The 20,905-nt window shown below is 42.3% G+C and overlaps 1 long non-coding RNA gene across 3 annotated transcripts in view; it reads right to left on the bottom strand.

Annotated features, from left to right (window-relative positions):
- The window catches only part of LOC137304014 (uncharacterized), a 183,538-nt gene that overhangs the window by 104,150 nt on the left and 58,483 nt on the right, over positions 1-20,905 (bottom strand). Inside the window, exon 2 of one of the 3 annotated variants that reach the window (XR_010958506.1) lies at positions 17,210-17,300. The exons of the other annotated variants lie outside the window; for them this stretch is intronic. This is a non-coding gene — a long non-coding RNA (uncharacterized lncRNA). The remainder of the gene's footprint in view (positions 1-17,209; positions 17,301-20,905) is intronic. 3 annotated transcript variants of the gene reach the window in all.

Below are 20,905 nucleotides of genomic sequence, written 5' to 3'. Positions count from 1 at the left end.
TTAAAGCACTTCCAGCTGATGATCTGTTCTGCAAAATATTGGAGAAGTTACATTACAACGGTGACTACAATTCAAAAGTACCTAATTGGCTGTAAAAGCGCTTTGGGACGTCCTGCAGTCATGAAAGACGCGAGTTATTTCGACAAGTAACTCAACAACATGTCTCCTGTAGTTCTCATTTTAACCCTTTATGAATTAAATGCAGGTTTTCCCTCGGTTCCAGTATACAGAAGTGATCCAAAGGCCTCGATTTTCGCGGGGGGTGGGGTGGGCCGGTATTGAGGGGCAGAGTGTGAGGGTGGGGGGAAGCCTGGTATCGAGTGACGGGGCTGGATAGTGGGGAAAAGGGGGCGGGGGGAGAAGGAGGTGGGGAGGGAGTGGACGATGAACCCGGACAGCTCGGGTCCCAATCTTAATGACAGGGCCTCATTTAAATACAAGCTCCTGGACTCCCGCCCAGATTGACCGGGGGGGGGGGGGGGAGGGGGGGAGCGGGAATGGGAATCTGGTGACAGGAGGCCGCAGCCGGGGGGCCGGTGAGAGTGATTCCCGGCAGTCAGTGGATAGAGTTGGTTCAGGGTGAGCGGGGAGAGCCGGGGATTCCATCGGGTTAAGCGATCGGGGCGGGGGGACAGGGAGAGGCCCAAGGACTCCGTGTGGGGCCTGCGGGAGGCAGCACTCCCGCTCCCCCCGGCCCACGAGAAGTTCAGAAAGAAGGAAAGTTTTTAACACTTACCTGGGCCTCTTCTGGTCTGTCGGCTCCTCACGCCGTGATTCTGTTGCCGGGCACCAGGCAACAAGAGACTGCAGCCCCCTCACCCCGGACCCCCTGCCTTGCCGTTAATATCACATGGCGGTGCCGATGATATCATCAGGCTGCGACTGTTGCATCTTAAGTAGGCCCCACGCCTGCTTTTAGCGGGAGCCTCGTCCAGGGCCGAAATCTGGAACAAACTCACTCTGGAGATTGTACCCCTTTGAGATGACACCTGCTTAGCATGAAGCTGTCTGGCAGGCCTCATTTATACTACGGGCTCCACATTGCACCCGGGCCCGAGAATACAGAGCAGGTGAATTCAAAAGCCGGTTATCGGCAGGGCCGATAGAGTTTGCTCCAAGCTAATAAGTGCTGACACGAGGGGTACTAAATCAATGGAAGTTGCTGCTATTGTTGTACTAAAAAGGTTAAAAGTGACACTTAAAAAGTTTACTTGTAATTAAGCTCCAATGGATGTGAAGTTGAATCAGTGAGAGATGGACCGTCCCTCCACTGATCTCTCACTCGTTATCTAAAAACTCAATTCAGCCAACTACAAATCCGAATTTAAAGAAAAGCAAGAACTTGCATTTATATAGCACCTTTCACATCCTCAGAATGCCCAAAAGTGCTTTACAGTTTAATCAATTCCTACAGAAGTGTAGCCCCAGCCTATTCAATCTTTCTGAATAGTTGTAACCTCTCAGTTTTGGTATCATCCTCGTAAATCTTTTTTGCACCTTCTCCAGTGCCTCAGTATTAATGTATGTGTGTTATTTTAGCACTTGGTTAATTCATCAACTGTTCAAGTGAAAATTCGAAAGTGAATATTTTAACATGTATTACATCAATGTGAATCCAAGTCTGTTTTGCAAGAATGTGCAGTATAACTTCCCTCTTTGACTCAAACCTGCAACATTACATTATTAAAGAGGCACCAAACTGCACATTTGGCCTACAAATAGTTAAACTACAAATTTTACATAAGTTTTATATTTTCTATGCTCGTGAGGTGATTCTACCCTGCAGGCAACGTTCTGTCCTATTAATTTACCTTGTGTTTGCCTTGAGTTCATTGGTTACATGTACCTAAAAATATTAACAATTAACCTTATTCATCAACATTTTAAACGGTACAGGGACCACACAGTTTCTTGAGGTCATTTATTTAAAAGTTGCTCCAGGAATAAAGCATCTCCTTTCCTTCAGAGGCTTATTAGACATTTTAAATATTTTATTAGTTGTGCAGCATTGCCAATTAGCAGCCCACAAGACACTGAGGGCTGATATAATTTCCTCTGCGTCAGTGCAGTCTTTGCGCAAGTTATTCCAAGTCTCTTTCTGGAGCACAGCCTACCAGCGGTTAAAAAAATCCAGCAGCAACATCGGGCTGGGACTGGTGTAATTTGAGATAATGGCTCAGATTTTGCTGGAGTGGGGCATTTCACAGCATGCCCCATTAGTTGGACTCTTCTCCCTCACCCCTCAGCTCGATAATGTTTTTTGCCCTGTAAGTTGCTGGAAGAGCAAGGACAAGGCATTTAAAATAATAAAAGGATTCGACAGGGTAGACGTAGAGAAAATGTTTCCACTTGTGGGGAAGTCCAAAGCTAGTTATTAAAGAGGCACCAAACTGCACATTTAGTTAAACTACAAATTTTACATAAGTTTTATATTTTCTATGCTCGTGAGGTGATTCTACCCTGACCATTAACAGTCATTAATAAATCCAATAGGGAATTCAGGAGAAACTTCTTTACCAGAGTGGTTAGAATATGGAACTCGCTCCCACAAGGAGTAGTTGAGGCAAATAGCAAAGGTGCATTTAAGAGGAAGCTCGATAAACACATGAGGGGGAAAGGAATAGAAGGATATGCGGATAGGGTTAGGTGCAGAGGGACGAGAGGAGGCTTGAATGGCCTGTTTCTGTGCCGTAGACTCGACATAACGAGGCATCTGGGACCTTGGTGAACAACGGGACCAACAGTCCGTCTCCTTCACCAATGAGATTTAAGGATTGAGAAAGAAACAGGAACGACAGAAGGAAATTGGGTGAATTAGAGTCAAATCAGGCACAGAAAGAGAAATAAAGAGAGAGAAAGAAAGATTGGATTAAGAGAGAGAAATAAGAGACAGAAAGGAAAAGTAAGAAAAAAAATTAAAACATATAAAATTTAATATGAATTTTCACTCAAATAGCCACTGAAGCTGCACATTTTCGAAGCCTTCTTAATGTTCAATAGCTAAATTCTCCACTGCTAAGTTACACATGCAATACACAGATGGACATTGGTCGTTTAATCAGTGACACTTGCCTGATAACTCATTGGTGCCACATGCTGGAAATGTAGTAGTTTATCCCAGTGAGAAAGGAAGCTTTTATACAGCGTCTTCCACAACCTCAAAACATCCCAAAGTGCCTTCCAGTCAATGACATACTTTTGAGCTGTGGTCACTGTTGTAATGTGAGGAAATGCGTGAGCCAATTTAAGCACACAGTAAGGTCCCACAAACAGCAATGAAATAAATGGCCAGATAATCTGTTTTAGTGGTAGTGGTTGAGGGATAAATATTATCCAGGACACCGGGGAGAACTCCCCTGCTCTTCTTCGAAATAGTGCCATGGGATCTTTTACATCCACCTTGGTTTAACGTTGAGATCAATAGATTTTTGGACACTAAGGGAATCAAGGGAGATGGGGATCGGGCAGGAAGGTGGAGTTGAGGTAGAAGATCAGCCATGGATGGTGGAGCAGGCTCAAGGGGCCGTATGGCCTATTCCTGCTCCTATTTCTTATGTTCTTATGTCTCATCCAAAAGATGGCACCTCAGTCAGTGCAGCGCTCCCTCACTACTACACTGGAGTGTCAGCCTAGATTATGTGATCTAGTCTCCGGAGTGAGGCTTGAACCCATGACCTTCTGATTCAGAGGCAAGAGAGTGCTACCTACTAAGCCAAGACTGACACCTTACAACTATCATTCATCCTTTCTACGTTGCATTTTGAGCGTCAGTTTGATTTTGTTGGCAGCATGCTTGCCGCTGAGTGAGAAAGTTGAGAGTTTGAGGAGTACATTGGAGATTTCAGCTCAAAGTTGGCTGTCACCCCACTGATGGAACAGTGGAGATACTCAGCGTTGTTGTCCACTTGGAATTCAAAGCTTGAGCAAAGATCTCAGGGCCCTTTTCCAAGAACTCATCATTCATGTCATTGCTGTTTGTGGGATCTTGCTGTGTGCAAAATGGCAGCTACATTTACCTATAACAATAGTCACTGCACTTCAAGGTAACTTATTGCATGTGAAATACTTTGAGATGTTCGAGAGATATGATGAACGTGCTTTAGGAATGCGGGTATTACTTACCTTCATACCACAGTTCAATAAGCAAAATGTCTCAATGGTTTTTATTTTGAATGGAGGGAGGTAATAGTTCAGTTGCTGGTACATTGATGTCAGCTGAAGTCTGATCTGCACTCTGTGATATATCTGGCCCTCAGTGTGAGCATGCAGACACAGAGGTTAGTGGAATTTGTGGCTGTGAATGCAGTCCATTGTTTGGGTGTTTATCTGTAACTGGTTGCACATTTAACCAAGTTGCTCGACTATCACTTTCTTATCAGGATGCATCCCTCCCAAGTCTGGAGGATAAATGCTAAGCTCTTCTGTTACAGCTGATTAGAATAAAAATAAAATCTGTATTTTTATTCTTTTTAAAGTGCCTCACTTTCTGAAAAGCACAATAAAAAGGTAGAATAATAATTTAAAAATAGATCTAGTCTGCAAACATCACTCCCCAGACATCACACTTTGTTTAAAAAGAAAATGAAAGAAGCCAACTTATTGATTTGAAGCCTGAAATTTACAACGATTTACAATCGTCGGGACAGAGCTCGCAATCTACAGCCAGCCACAGTTATCTCGATTTTTGTCTGACCTTTAATGAAATCGGCCCAGTTAGCAGCAAGATATCACAACCAGCGTTCTGAATTGCAAACCGACTGTGAGCAGCCTCCGAGAGATCCATTTGTTAACAATTACCCTTGGTTAATCATTTTCCAGCTTCATCCTGTCTATTTCTAAAAAGAAATATAAAATAATGTAGAACACATCTGAAAGAAGAAAAATGTTGGGCAGAGGATAGAAACTAGAGAACAGGAAAAGACCATTCTGCCCATCAAGCCCATTCCCTCCAATCTGAAGAAAGAAAGATCCTGCAGTTATATAGCGCCTTTCACGACCTCAGGACGTCCCAAAGCGTTTTACAGCCAATAAAGTACTTTTGAAGTGCAGTCACTGTTGTAATGTAGTCTACCACATAAAATTGACATTGTTACAACTTCTTATCATTTACATTTCCTGAGGGAGTTAATTAAGCAAAGATAAAACTTTCAAGAAACCAAAATTATAAAGCCCCTGCCATTACCTTTTAGTGCTCCATAAACTATTGAATGCTTTGTCCTCTTAGGATGGGATCGTACTGGTTACTCCCTGTACCCAGGTAACATGGGTCGAAGAGAGGCTCTTTCGGTGTTGGAGTTCAAAGGCTTTCTCACCTCATATTTTTTCTTTTCTTGTTTTACAGTAAACCTTTATTAAATTTTGTTAGTTGTGTTTAGAAAAATGGGAAATATTTTTCTTTTCTCTTAGCGCTGATATCCAGAACATAAAGCAGACAAATATCGTCTGCTAATTCACTGAAAAGCCAGCTGTAATTGAAGCATCCACAAGACCTCCCCGGGACAGGAAAAGCCAAAGGAAAAACAGGGGGCATGGAAAGGAAGTCTTACAGATACAAACTTTCACAAGAGTTCAGGGAGCCAAGCGAAAAGTCTTGTGGCAGTCAGCAAGTCAAGTTCAAGTTATTAATGGAGATTGACTTTGAAGTGCCACGAATTATAGCATTTCATGGTTGAAATGGCACAAGATGAAAGAAGGCATGACAGAAAGGTCAGCAGGCACCAGAACAAGAATGCCTACGCCCGCCATTACCATACCATCAATATATGTAGACCTCAGCAGTGCCCATGGGGCATGGCTGGAGAGGCTCCTGCTCAGCAGAAAGTCAGACAATCTGTAACTTCAGCTGCAAGGGCAACAATCAGTTCCAACGTCATCTGCTCAGGGAACCTGGGGATGGCCAATCAACTCATCCTTATTGGCATCACCCATGTCCCGACAACAAATTAAAACGGAAAGGTTGAAATAAAACTATTTACAATCAATAATATCCATTTGCTCATCACCGTAACTGAAAAAATATCTGGAGAATCTTTAGCAATTCATTAAACGGTTAATCTGTTTTTTGAAAACAAAACAGGATCCTGGGGCAAACTCCAGAGTGACAGAGTTAGACTGGGCAGAGTCACTCACATTGAATATTCATGATTCCAGTTAAAAAAAAAAATGCTTGAAGCAAACTCTTGAAACAGTAATGGATTCTCCAGAGAATGTTTGCCACATAAATACCGGGCGGTGAGACATTACTGACATATATTCTCATTGAAAATTGGTTATTGAGCAACTTGGCCTCCTCAATCCAGAGATCCAGATACAGGGGTAGAGTTTCCATTAGATTTTGTTAGTTTTATCAGCGCAATCCGGCCGAATCAGCGCAAACGATCGAGGCATTTCAATGTACACCAGCCGTAAATTATGTCCAGCGTAACTCGAGTTTCGGCAATCTTTTGCGTTGGGTCAAAATTTATTGCGCCGAAGCCAGCCTTGCCCACAAAACTGGCCACGTCCAAAACTGACGAAATAACGAGTGTGCTGAGTTTCTACCGATTGCGCCCGTTCGAGGAGGGTCTTCAAATCAAGCTCGGGTTTTTTTTTTAGGCGCACAGGCACTAGGCGGCATATTTTAAATCTTTTACACCTTAAAAAAATATTTAATTTACTGAGAACCTGACTAGGATACATCAATGAAAGTAGTAAGTGGTTCAGTCCCACACCAATGTGGTTGACTCTTAGTTGTGTGACCGAGCAAGCCACTCAATTGTATCAAACTGCCGAGCACCTTCACCACATGGACTGCAACAGTTCAAGGCAGTCCACCATCAACCTCCTTCTCAGGACAACTGGGGTTGGACAATAAATGCCGGCCTTGCCAGCGACGCCCACATCCCCAGAATGATTTTTAAAAATTGAGCCATTTTTAATAATAGTTAAATACCAGTTAATGACATAGTAAAAATAAACCAGCATTAAACAAGAAGCAGACAATCCAATTCTGGATTTTCGGTTGGAGATAACTCCGAAAGCCAATCTGCAATCAGTTTCTTGAAGTGGTCACTTTAGCAGGTAAGAACCCAATTTAAATCCATGCCTTGCATCAATGTGAAGCTACAACCACCTCACATTGCCTTAACTGTGTAACATGAACAGTGTGATGAGCCTTCTCTAAACGTGGTGCTGACATTAGTCGCTGCGTCCGTGCACAGGAAAAGCTGCAGCAGTCCTGGAGAAAGACACTGAACTTTGGTCAATCTGAAAACATTTCAAAGTTCAGACAGACCCGTGGACCATGAACCGTGAACCACGAAGAATTATTGATACAAAACCTCAACCAAAACCCAGAAAAAGGAATCACAGAAATGAAAAAGGAGGATAGGGGTTAAAGGTTTTCAAACTTAATTAAACCACAGTTGAACTCATGGGATTTTTTTTGTAAAGTATCCTGCTGATACCAGTTATAAAATAATGCACAAAAGTTATTTAAATAGACAGAAATTCTATTATTCAGCAAACACCCAAGAAAGTTAAAGTTACAGTAAGATAACCTGATAATAGCAGCACTACAAAGTCTTAAGAACGATTTAAGTGCCTAGACATGCTTTGCACTCCCAGATCCAAGAGACAGCTCTCCACTACCAGTGGGCAAATTTCTAATGTTTGGAGAACACAGAAATGAACATCAGAACCCTCTGGACATTTGAGTGAGCTTTGGGTATGTTTATGAAGTCCCAACATATTTGGTTGAGAACTTTGTAAACCCATTTGACACCAGGCTGGAAATTGGACGTGGGATACAGTGAAAGGGGGGTCTCAGGAAGGTCCACTCTGGACCGGATCAGCACCCAACTGAGGACTTGCGCTGACATTTTATGTATCACTGCCCTATAACCGCACCGGAAGTGACAAACTTATGATTAAAAAAGACATACAATTGATGAAATCATATTCCCATTTATATGCTAACAAATTGTTAAGAGTATTCCAGTTGCTAACTGCTTGGTGATGAATATGTATTGTAATATTTTACTCATACGATGTTACAATTAGCAATCAGTATTTCAATAAGTTCACCCAAAACACATTAGACCAGTTGAAATAATGCTACAGAATTTACATAAGTGAAATGGCAACTAAGACTGTAAGGAGTTATTGTTTCAACATGACAAACACCATTATTGAAGCCACCCTCGCTAAATATTCAACAAATCACTTTATCCCCATGTATTATTAAGTAAATGCAGTTGGGCTTCTTCAGATCAGGAGACAGCTCGAGCGGTCCCTGTGTGAATTGAACAGTAATTGAGATAGTTAGTTGGGTCATCCAACATGCAAGTGATTGCTTCTGTCAAACGAGGCAATCTAGCCAATTAAGCTGACTCATGCTGCGAATTAAGTTGCTTCCATCGGGTTTTTGTGTGTGTGTAATTGCTCTGTGCGCTATGACAATCAAACAAAATACAAGAAGTGCGTGTGATTCGGCCTCACGACTATGGTTGATAGTACAGAACCTGGATTCTCAGTGGACAGTTTACAAGATCAAAAGATTATAAGTCAAGATATTGCCATTAAATCAAGCAAGTTAAAAAGATTGGATTCAAGGAGGACTTCCACACAAAAATAAATGAAGAAATTTGTTAGATGTCACGTAATCTGTATTTTAATATACCCACTGTTATCCTCTGATTAACTTAGAGAATTTTGTGAGATGACTTGCAAATTTCACATATTAGAAACCGCATCTGTTTTGAATTACGACTCGTCAATCTTCTGAATGCAATTCACATCGGGAATCTGGACCAAGTGTGGGCTTCAGGCGAAGTGGGTTTGAGAGAGTAAGGGATGATTAGACCAGGCCACGCAGACGTAATTCAGTCCCCATTTTGAAATCCTAAATTCTGTCCTTATTTTTATATTGCATTATAAATTCCTGTGTCAGCATTTATAATGGTAACTGCCTATGTAAACTTGTCACGCTGCAATTACCCCCATCCTTCCAGTGGTGGCGCTGCAGCACAGCACCCCCACCCCCCCCACCCACCCAACCCCTTGCTGGGAGCATGAGTGTGCACAGAGGAAATCTTTCCCCCAGACCCAAGGAGTATGAAAAAGATTATCCTGGTTGTCTCTATGGTCATTGAATGGAGAGCAAGGGGCTGAAACCACTGGGTTGTTAATTACAACAGAAAAGTAAAATGGTTTAACGTTGATGGAACACCATCTTTTACTCACCTCTACTTTTTTTTTTAATATATGTGCTAAAATTAATGATTACAGGAAGAGTACTCCCCATGAGGTTATCAAAGCAAGTTCCTGAGTGAGAGCTGGAGAACAGGGGGCTTGGACTGAGTGCCTGAGGAACATGGAACTCAACTATATTGACACAAAGAGACTTGCACAGAATCAGGACTTGCATTGATGAAGAAAGGCCCATCTGTCAAGGGAAAGTAGGCCTATATATTTTGTTTGGCCTCGGAAATACATTGTTAAATAATCTGGCCAAATTTGCTAGTTGTCTCCACTATCCCTAATATTATTCACTGAAATAATCCAGAGCGCAGTGCTCCATTCACCCATGACACTCACACAAATCGACTTGTTGACCCTTGTTAGAGTTTTGTTCAGAAAGGAAGCTGTTCGATTCTACCTCTGTGTCCATGCCTTGATGCTATTTGCTTCACCTGCACAAATATCACTGAAACGCATCTTACGTTTCAGTTACAATACTCCTGGGATTCTTATGGGTCTCTTCACAAGATTCATATCCAGCCCATTCCTGATCTGCCTGGTGTGCTAGTTCCTAATTGGGTTACAGGTTTCCCATGTATTGGTGCCTGCTCCAATTCTGAAACAGTCGGTTTCTTATTTAGCTTGAGGGGACTCTATAGTTCCAACCTCCTCTCTGAGGACTGAACTGAATGATACATAATAAATGGAGATCCACTCTGGTGACTAAAGGAGAGAAATTGAAAAGACTGGCCCAATGGATAAATAGTGACTCTTTGCTGCAACTGGGTAAAGAGGTGGTTAGCCTGTTTTCTAATTTCTAACTTCAGTTACATTTTCTCTTTGCATTGTACGAGAGAGCAATCCGACCGGAATTACTTTCTTGCCAGACACCAGATGTTGACAGAAACTTCAAACAACTGAGTACTGGTCCTCATCAGCAGCAAATGCCTACTGTAACCATGACAACCCTCACCTACTAAGTGCTGCTGAGCTTTCTGACACACCCAATACGCAGCTCAATCAAGAACTCTCATGCTGTTCTTCGCATCTGTGCTAAGCATGAAATCTTAGCGTGTGTGTCTCCTACCTACAAAACAAGAAAGTGGAGTGTGCACACTGTATAAATATTATAAGAAGTTGTGGAATGCAAAGTATATTCGACAGGAAGGAGATCTATGCAATTCTTGATTAACTAAGTTATAACAACAACTTGGCATTTATACAGTGCCTTTAATGTAGCAAAACATCTCAAAGTGCTTCACAGGAGCGTGATCAGACAAAAATTGACACCGAGCCAAAGAAGGAGATATTAGGATGGGTGACTGAATGCATGGTCAAAGAGGTAGGTTTCAAGGATCATCTTAAAAGGAGGAGAGGGAAACGGAGAGGTTTGGGAAGGGAGTTCCAGAGCTTAGGGCCGAGACGGCTGAAGGCGCAGCCACCAATGGTAGAGCGAAGGAAGTGGGGGATGGGCAAGAGGCCAGAGTTATGAATGAAAGACTGAGGTGAATCACCGTGCAGGTCTTCAGAATAATGAAAGGTATTAAAAAAGGTTAAAGCTAGGAAGCTATTTAACTTGGACAATGAGCATCGAACGAGTACGAAATCCACATCGTCGAGCAAGGTTAGAAACTAGGGAAAAAAAGTTGAAATGTCGATCAGGCTCTCACTGTAGGTAGTTAATTGAGGGTCAATCGACCCCCTTTAAAGGGAGATTATGGGTTATAGAGGAATTAGTAGCACTGCTTATGGAATATTTATTTCTGAACTCGGGGTGGAGTGGACTTACTGGACTGAATAGTCTCCTCACTTCAGGCTTTAGGTCCTTAAATCTCCTCCTTGAGTGGAATAAACACTCTTCAACAAATTCCTTTGCAACATGCTCCACTCCCCCTGTAGTCACCCGTATCAAGCGAGTTTGGCTCAGCCCACTTAAGCTCAGGTTTCCTCTCTAAATACAGAAAGTCTTCACACAGCAGACATGAACACTTCAAAGACCCTCACCACAGACATCTTTAGGGTAGAAATTGGTCCTGGGCAGTAGCGCAAAACTGGCATTAGCGAATCAGCCGCCCGTTTGACACGCCTCACTGTTTTCTTTTCCATTATGTCATTTGGGATTTATATTTTCAATATGGAGGAATAGGAGCAAAACGATTAGGTGCAGAGTTATGAAGTGCGGCAATTGAAAATCTATTAATTGAAAATACAAAACTAAATTTGTACTTTAGCCTAAAGCAAGTACAGTACATTATACTTCTATTTAAAGTTAGAATGAATTTTAATCTGGTGAAGTAATGCTCTGTTGGGGGCTGTGAATTCAATTTTCTCTCAAATGGGAACTGGAAACATTGTCACCATTTTTGCAAGACCCATTATAATATATTGTACTAATCACACAAAAATCAATACTCCCTGAAGCCTGGAGAAAGTACATATGAATAACCTCACACCAACGAAATGAATATCGAGGCACTGCCCACTTGTTATTATTAGATGCAGTTCTAAGAGGATTGCTCCAGTTTCATTCCCTTGGCCCCATGCTATACCGGGATGATAGGTTTTATCAAATAAAATGAAACCTGTTAGAATGATTAGAATACATTAGCGATAAGCAGGGAACTGTGCCAGCAACCCAAGAGAATCTAAGCTTAATAGATTCATTCCGCAGGCCCAAGGCACCGCATGGCTTAGCTTGAGTTGAATGGGTCCCATTTTCTAGATGTAGGATTGATATTGCCAGAGTGTGATTTCAGCGCAGTGGAGATCAAATAGACAAATTTGTACAGCTCCTATGCTTTGTAATCATTTGTGTTCTAATGTCGGCCCTAGTAAATTAACGGTAAGGCTCTACAAAGGGGCCCTGCTGTTAGAAGTTGAGGCAGCTGTGAGGAGACAGCATTATCTTTAGTGTCTACAATAACTAACTTCACAGGGTCATCTCCAACATTAAAGAACTTGCATTTCTATAGCGCCTTTCATGACCTCAGGACGTCCCAAAGTGCTTAACAGCCAAAAGTAGTACTTTTTGAAGTGTAGTAACTGTTGTAAAGTAGGGACACGCGGCAGCCAATTTGAGCTCAGCAAGATGCCACAAACAGCAATGAGGTAAATGACCAGATAATCCGTATTAGAAACATAGGAACAGGAGTAGGCCATTCAGCCCCTCAAGCCTGTTCTGCCATTAGATTATGGCTGATCTGTATCTTAACTCCGTCTATCTGCCTTGGTTCCATAACCCTTAATACCCTTGCCTAACAAAAATCTATTTATCTCAGTTTTGAAATTTTCAATTGACCCCCAACCTCAACAGCTTTTTGGGGGAGAGAGTTCCAGATTTCCACTACCCTTTGTGTGAAGAGGTCTTCTTTCTGACATCACCCCTGAATGGCCTAGCTCTAATTTTAAGGTTATGGCCCCTTGATCTGGACTTTCTCTCTACCTACCCTATCAATTCCTTTAATCATCTTAAACAATTCAATTAGGTCACCCCTTAATCCTCCACATTCAAGGGACTACAAGCCTAGTCTTTGCAGCCTGTCCTCATAATTTAATCCTTTTAGCCTCTATCATTCTGCTGAATCTGCACTGCACCCCCTCCAAGACCAATATATCCTTCCTGAGGTATGGTGCCCAGAACTGAATGCAGTTCTCCAGATGTGGTCTAACCAGAGCTCTGTACAGCTGTAACATAACTTCCACCCCTTTATATTCCAGCCCTCTTGTTTTTGGTGATGTTGGTTGAGGGATAAATATTGCCCAGGACACCGGGGAGAACTCCCCTGCTCTTCTTCGAAATAGTGCCATGGGATATGTTACATCCACCTAAGAGGGCAGATGGGGCCTCGGTTTAATGTCTCATCTGAAAGATGGCACCTCTGACAATGCAGCACTTCCTCGGTACTGCACTGGGAGTGCAAAAGTCGAGGGGAGTATAAAATGGCCAACATACACCAAAAATTAGTTCTTTGTAAATTTGACCAGTGTTTTTAACTTCAACCAATATCACTAAAAGAGAGATTATCTGGTCATTATCTGATAGCTGTTTGGAGGACCTTGCTGTGCGCATGTTGGCTGCTGCATTTCCGACATTACAACAGTGCCGACACTTCAAAAAAAAAAGTACTTCATTGGTTGTAAAGCACTCTGGGATGTCCCAAGGTTGCAAAAGGCGCTACATAAATGCAAGTTTGTTCTTTTTTCTTTCCAACAAGGGGAAAATACAACACCTACATGTGTCTTATGGGAGGTGACAGGACTGGCAATGGAATATCTGATCTCAGGACAACTTACTCATTTACCCAAAGAGTGGTAAGAATGTGGAACTCGCTACCACAGCGAGTAGTTAAGGCGAATAGCAAAGATGCATTTAAGGGGAAGTTAGATGAGCAAATGAGGGAGAAATAGGAGGATATGTTGAGAGGGTGAGATGAAGAGGGGTGGGAGGAGACCCTGTGGAGCATAAACACCAGCATAGACATATTGGGACAAATGGCCTGTTTCTGTGCTGTAGACTCTACGTAACTCCATTTACTAAAACTTTCATACTCAGCTTTAAAACATAAAATTGTTTTGAAGTCAAAACTGGGAGAAAGGACCTCTGTTTGAATTAATTTGTGCATTCATCAGCAAAATTGCTAACAACATAAATAGACAAAGAAAAAGAGATGGATTGAGAGCTTTAGCTTTTTACGCCGTGGATTTGGATATACGACTACCGCAGGTCATGGAGCCAGAGAACAGATATTTCATCTCTAAATAACAGATGTATCACTGGACCACCAGGGAATCAGGGTCCCTTAAACTGACATCTTTTCAATTTTATAAGAATTTTGTTTTGCGGGGGTCGGGTCGGGGGCCGGGAAGTGGGGGGAGAGAATGGGGAGAGTTGTGTGTTCAATGCGAGAGATTTATCTACTTTGAAAGGTAAGCCCCCTCTCTCCACTACAAAGATGATCATTTACTTTCAATCCATATTGCTGCCATGAGTCAATGACATATCCTCTCCCCTCCTTCCCCTCCTTCCCCCCCCCCCACCACTCCCGCCTCTCAGATTAATGGGCAGCGCATTTGCTGATGTGTCGTTTCAGATCACACGGAGTAATCGGAGAGGCCTTCTGGGAAGATGGAAGTGGCTGCTTGAACATGCACTGGGAATCAGGGCAATGGTTTTACAGCCGTTAGACAGCCTCAAAGTGAATGGAAAATGAACTAAACTTTACTCGAGGGACAACTCTACAAGAGTCATTAGCACAGTTCCCAGATTTTCTTTCACTCTGCATTTATCTTGTACATTCTTATCCAATAAAAAGGCTTCAGCAGGTCGCTCTGAAAGGGATTTTCTCTTCGTTTTGCAGGAGAAACTCAACATCTGTTACCAATGTCATTAGCAATACACATTATAATTTTAGATAACAGTGACATTATCTGAAGGATTCCAACAATTGGTATGCTGGAGCGATCGCACAGGTTTAGTGAGCCCTTAAGTTGGTTTCATTTAACTTTTTCTTATCAAGTCATAAGGTGAAACTCGACAGAGGATGAAATAAGTCCCCCAACAGCATCAAGCCAGTTGATAAGTTTAGAAAACGTAAATATTCTAATCACTGCCACAGAAGAGACAGAGAGCACAAAGGGGGCAGGGAGGCTCCAGGGTCTAAACAAATGGTTCACTGGGGAAAAGATAAGAGTAGTGATGGGAATGATGGGAGAGGTGAAGGTGCAGGTGATGCAATGGGAGCGGAAGGAATGATGGGGCAGGGAGTTACACTTTGCCCAAAATCCCCCCACATGAGTCTGTTGGAGTCTCTGGCAACAGTTCACTCTTTTCTATCCCAAGACTTATTTTAGGGAAGGCTGCTAAATTGGTACCAATTAGAACTTAATTCAGAGCAGTTGTGCATAGTTGGGGAACTGGTTTGAAGCTCATGTCCCTTGTCAGGAGACCTTGGTCACATTGTTCTGTGCCAGGTTTAAACTGGGTCCCAGATGGAAAAACAAAACAAAATTCTCTCTTTAACTGCTCAGCAAAACTGAGCCAATTTTTTTTTTTAAAAGAGAGACTGTCTTCATGAAAAGTGACAAATCCTTTTTTCCTTTGAGGAAGGTGAAAAGAGCTTATCATAAGCAATGAGGCATTTGATGGATCTGGCATCATTATACAGTGCATTTGCAAGCTAATGAACAAATGCTTGCCAAATGTGTCATCTTAAATGAAGACAGTACATCTTACGGGATACTGTGATAATCAAACAGTCTTTTGGAGTGCGTGGGTAAACTCCATTACACCCCTACGGTGTCCAGTTCATTCACCAATGATATCATCCACAGTAAGAAAGATTTGAATTTATATAGTGCCTTTCACGACCTCAGGACATCCCAAAGCGCTTTACAGCCAATTAAATACTTTTTGCAATGTAGTCACTGTTGTAATGTAGGAAAAGCGGCAGCCAATTTGCGCACAGCAAGATCCCACAAACAGCAATGTGATAACGAGCAGGATAAATCTATCTGTTTTTTTTAAAAACGGATGTTGCTTGAGGATAAATATGGGCCATGACACCGGGGAGAACTCCTGTGCTCTTCTTCAAAATAGTGCCGTGGGATCTTTTACGTCCAGCTGAGAGCGCAGACGGGGCCTCGGTTTAACGTCTTATCTGAAAGACGACACCTCCGACAGTGCAGCACTCCCTCAGCACAGCACTGCGTGTGTCAGCCGAGATTTTGTGCTCAAGTCCCTGGAGTGGGGCTTGAACCCATGACCTTCTGACAGGAAGAATAACTGACTTTGTGCAGAAGCATCATGATGCTGATACAATTCACATAATCACTGACTGTATCAGTTCATCATCATCTATTTTCTAAGTTGCTTAAAAAATGTAGAGAACATAAGGCCTTTAAATTTACAACCTCATAATGATGTTCATCAAGGATGTTTGTTTTTGAAGGCCATATAAGTGTGCACTATGGGGGCTCAAACGTTTGCAGATATCTCAAGTCGTTTGGTGTTCTGATTTAGGATTGATCCACCAATAAGGCAACAATGCTAACTACAGGCCTCGCCAAACCTCCAGGCCCATGAAATTCAAAACAGGACAACCCAACGAATAACCAACATAAGCACAAATAGGACCAAGTTGTCTGAGCTATGAGGGCTGGATCATGTGGTGAACACCCATTGTGTACATGCCCTTCATAATGTATCAATGTCAGCCATGGCTTAGTGGGTCGCACTCTCACCTCAGAGTCAGAAGGTTATGGGTTCAAGCCTCACTCCTGAGACTTGAGCCCATAATCCAGGCTGACACACCCAGTGCAGTACTAAAGGAGTGCTGCATTGTCAGAGGTGCCGTCTTTCGGATGAGACGTTAAACAGATCCCATGACACTATTTCAAAGAGCAGGGAATCTCTCCCCGGTGGCCTGCCCAATATTTATCCCTCAACCATCATCACTGAAAATATTATCTGGTCATTATCTCATTGCTGTTTGTGGGACCTTGCTGTGCGCAAATTGGCTGCAGCGTTTCTTACATTACAACAGCGACCACACATCAAAAGTACTTCATTGGCTGTAAAGCACTTTGGGATGTCCTGATGTCGTGGAAGGTGCTATATAAATACAAGTCAGTCAGTCAGTCTTTTCAGTGCAAGTTGTACCAAACAATTCAATTACTTTTTGATCTCAAATCACTTTAGTAGGCTTGTTTGGGAGTGGAGCATACCAATGAAGTTATGTTCCTTTGGAAAAAGTAAGGAAAGTCTTTCAATGTTTTCAGGAAGTTACACAGGTCTGGTTAAGAGTGGATGGTGATTAAACTGGTTTGGGATAGGGTAACATATACATAGAGTTTGGACTGAAGATCAGCAATTTTGCTACTTTATCATTATGCTTTTTGTTTATTTCCTTCTCTCGATCTCGCTGTAGTAGGCACTCTACCTGGCTGAGCAAACGTACAGGTAACCTGTTCGCAAGCCTCTTGCAATATTCACCGTAATATGGCTGTAACACGGTGGGTGTGTCAGGGGTGAATCTTCATTTGGACTTTCATCCCTTTGCCGTGGGGAGTCACAGTCTCGTTAACTGTTTTGGTACAAACACAAAATGATAGTTAACTTATCTTATGGAAATATTTGTGGGGAGGTTTAATTTCCCCCAACGATATCCCAAACATTAATAATTGCTAGTTGCTTTTGTTTAAATTATTCTTCAATTTTAATCACAAGGTATGAGGGTATAAGCTAATGTGTGTGGGCATGCATGGTTACTGTGTGTGGGCATGCATGGTTACTGCGTGTGGGCATGCATGGTTACTGCGTGTGGGCATGCATGGTTACTGCGTGTGGGCATGCATGGTCACTGCGTGTGGGCATGCATGGTCACTGCGTGTGGGCATGCATGGTCACTGCGTGTGGGCATGCATGGTCACTGCGTGTGGGCATGCATGGTCACTGCGTGTGGGCATGCATGGTCACTGCGTGTGGGCATGCATGGTCACTGCGTGTGGGCATGCATGGTCACTGCGTGTGGGCATGCATGGTCACTGCATGAGAGTTTACTTTCAGTCATTTAGATGTTATTATTTCCAGACTGTTAGCAAAAAGAGCAACATCAATCCAACCATCAGATGAACGTAATGCTACAACATGGTTGTTATGTTGTGAGGAATCAATAAAGAAATCAATGAATAAACCAATTACAACTCGACTATCAATTATTTACAATAGTAAAATGGGTGCACGAGTATCAAACTGATTCTGATCAGCTTATACTCCAGGCAGGACAAACTGCTCTAGGTTTGGAGGGAAGAGAAGAGATGAGTTGGAGACACCAGGGCATAGTTGGGATGTCATGGGTTACAATCATTACAGAATAAGAAAGAAAGGACTTCACAGCCAATAGACTGCTTTTGACGTGTAGTCACTGTTGTTATGCAGGCAAACATGACCGCCATTTTCTGTATAGGAAGGTTCCACAAGTAGGGTTTTGTTTGGGGGGGGGGGGGCGGGGGGGGTGAGTATTGGCTAGAATTACAGGAGACCTCCCCTGCCCTTCTTTGAATACTGCCATGGAATCTTTTACATCCACCTGAACAGGCAGATGGAGTCTTCATTTGCTATCATATTCAAAAGATGCCATTTCTACCAATACAACATTCCCTCAGTACTGCCAAGTGTCAGGATTATGTGCTGAAGTCATGGGTTAGACCAGTGCTTGAGGAGCCTGGTGGCAGCTGCACAGTTCTCACACAATATAAAAGTGCCTTTAGAATCATAGCCTGGAAATCATGCTGTGTAATATTACTGTATGTATGCCAATACTTTCGGGTCAAACTCCTCTTGGATCTTTTTTAAACCCACTTTAACTCAGCCAAAGTAGCAAATATACTAAATGTTCAGAAGGAAATATGGCAGTGTAATTTCCAGTTTCACATTTTAGTAGAAATTTACCTGTCCTCTCTTTTCCTCCTTTTAAAAAGACAATTTTCTTCTCCAAAACTGGAAAGAAATATCAGTTTTAACACATGGGATAGAAAAACTCAAGGGAAAAGGGAAGAAAGAAACAACGTTTATATGTGGCATGTATGAAAATGGAGGGGTGGGGGAAGTGGGGGCAAACAAGGCCAGAGTTATTAGAACAGAGGGTCCGCGCAGGAATAAAGAGATACATGTGATTGGAAAGGTAAGGAGAAAGTGAGACCATGGTAAGATTTGCCAATGATATCAAGGATTTTGAAACTGATAAGCAAGTGGTAAAACATCCCAAGGCGCTTCACAGGAGCATTATCAAACAAAATTTGGCACCAAGCCACATAAGGAGATATTAGGACGGGTTGGTCAAAGAAGTAGGTTTTAAGAAGCGCCTTAAAAGGAGGAAAGAGAGTTAGAGTCGGAGAGGTTTAGGGAGGGAATTCCACAGTTTGGGGTCGAGGTACGGCCGACAATGGTGGAGTGATGAAAATCGGGGATGCACAGGAGTACAGAGATCAGAATCAGAGGAGCACAGAGATCTCGGAGGAAGGTTGTAGGACTGAAGAGGGCAACAGGGTTTAGTGCAAAATAGGATGGTGACTGCTTTGGAACAGCTAGGAATAGAACCATTAGGTAGACCACAGAGGAGCGATGTGGAGAAGAATGAAATGGGCGGCTGTGTCTAAAGTTGTACAGAGTTCAAGAAGGGAAACATACTGCAATCACAGTCACAAAGGATGGCACTGATGACTTTGACAAGAGCAGTCTTGGTACTGTGGGCAGGGCAGAAAGTAGATTAAACGTGAAGGAACTTACTATAATGACGCTTGAGCCAAGAGCTGGGCAAGAGTTAAAGTAGGTTGAATTGCAAGAGTTGAAATTGTAATTCCTGAGATAGTTGCACTGCATTTTACAATTCATTAAATCAAAACGTTTTCCCCACACCCCTAGTTCAGTCTGCTAAGGCAATCAAAGCACGGAAGCTTTTACAAAGTGACTAACAGGTAGAGTCTCAATCCCAATAGTGCAGAGACTGTGGTATTGCTATCCAAAGCTAAACCGTCTGACACTTCCAGTCTTATTACTGTTTAGATAGTCACACACTTGATGATAACCTACACTTTCTAAGACTTTAAAGAAAATTATTTGGAAGGTAAATTGACCAGTTATTATTATCAGTGCCTGCAGAGGCAGATATAAAATAACTGGATAATCTTTGCCCATTTCGACTCTTGCAAAAATATCCTGGACTTCAAAGGCAGGTCTATGACACGCGTAAGATCTGAAGTAATCAGGCTGGAGAGCAACAAAGTAGCTTAGAATGAAAAACAACTCTGGTCCCATGACTTCATTCATTGAGGCAGAATTCTGGAAAGCAATGCTTTCAGTGAGAGCTCTGGAGAACTGCATCACCAATGACATAAGCTGAAAACCCTGTCAGTCTGCGGTGAATCAATAATCTGCTCTCTAAGTTCAGGAGCAAGTTTATTTACAAGGGACAGAAAAAATATAAATCAATGTCATTTTTCAGGTATTCTAGACTACCGATGCCTAAAGTAAAACCTGTTGTGTGCTACTTTGTACTGCTCCACACTATGCATTAGCCCGATATGAGATTCTAGTCATCGCAAAAGTCTTACTGGGGTAATGTTAATTGAGTATGGCCAGCATTAATAGTTAACATGCACAACTTTCAGAACCGAGAGAAAACCAAGTGAGCTACTTGGTAGATTTGCTCAGACACTTCCCTCAACTTCTTGCAGGATGAGAGTTCCACAAAATTCAATAAGGTTCTCCTCAGAAAACCAAGCCATCTTATTTGAGAGATGATGGATGTTTCACTTTTTAGACAGGAACAGCAAGCTGCCCTACCTATTTGGTAATGTTCATTGGGTTTGATGCTTTCAAAGAACATTAATCTGCTAACATCTGGCAGCCCAGGCATTGGGCAAATTTCATATTTGAAATATTTGTAATTATGATCAGATGTGGCTCTCTGGCCCAATTAAAGGTCTCTCTCTGTACACGAAGACCTATAAACCAGTAGATGCCATGAATACAACCCATTCAACTCACCGTACTCTAGTTTACATTGTGTTCTAATGATGGTATCAGAGTCTGAGCTAATTCCTTATGGTCTAAACTAATAAAAATCCACTTACAAAAGAACATGTTTTGCTTGTCAATGAACCCCAAGTCTTTATATTGGCTGGGTGA

The sequence above is a fragment of the Heptranchias perlo genome, chromosome 36 (assembly GCF_035084215.1).
Source record: "Heptranchias perlo isolate sHepPer1 chromosome 36, sHepPer1.hap1, whole genome shotgun sequence".
NCBI lineage: Eukaryota > Metazoa > Chordata > Chondrichthyes > Hexanchiformes > Hexanchidae > Heptranchias > Heptranchias perlo.
The sequence above is the reverse complement of the archived record's forward strand: the minus strand, read 5'-3'. Positions and strand labels throughout refer to the sequence as shown.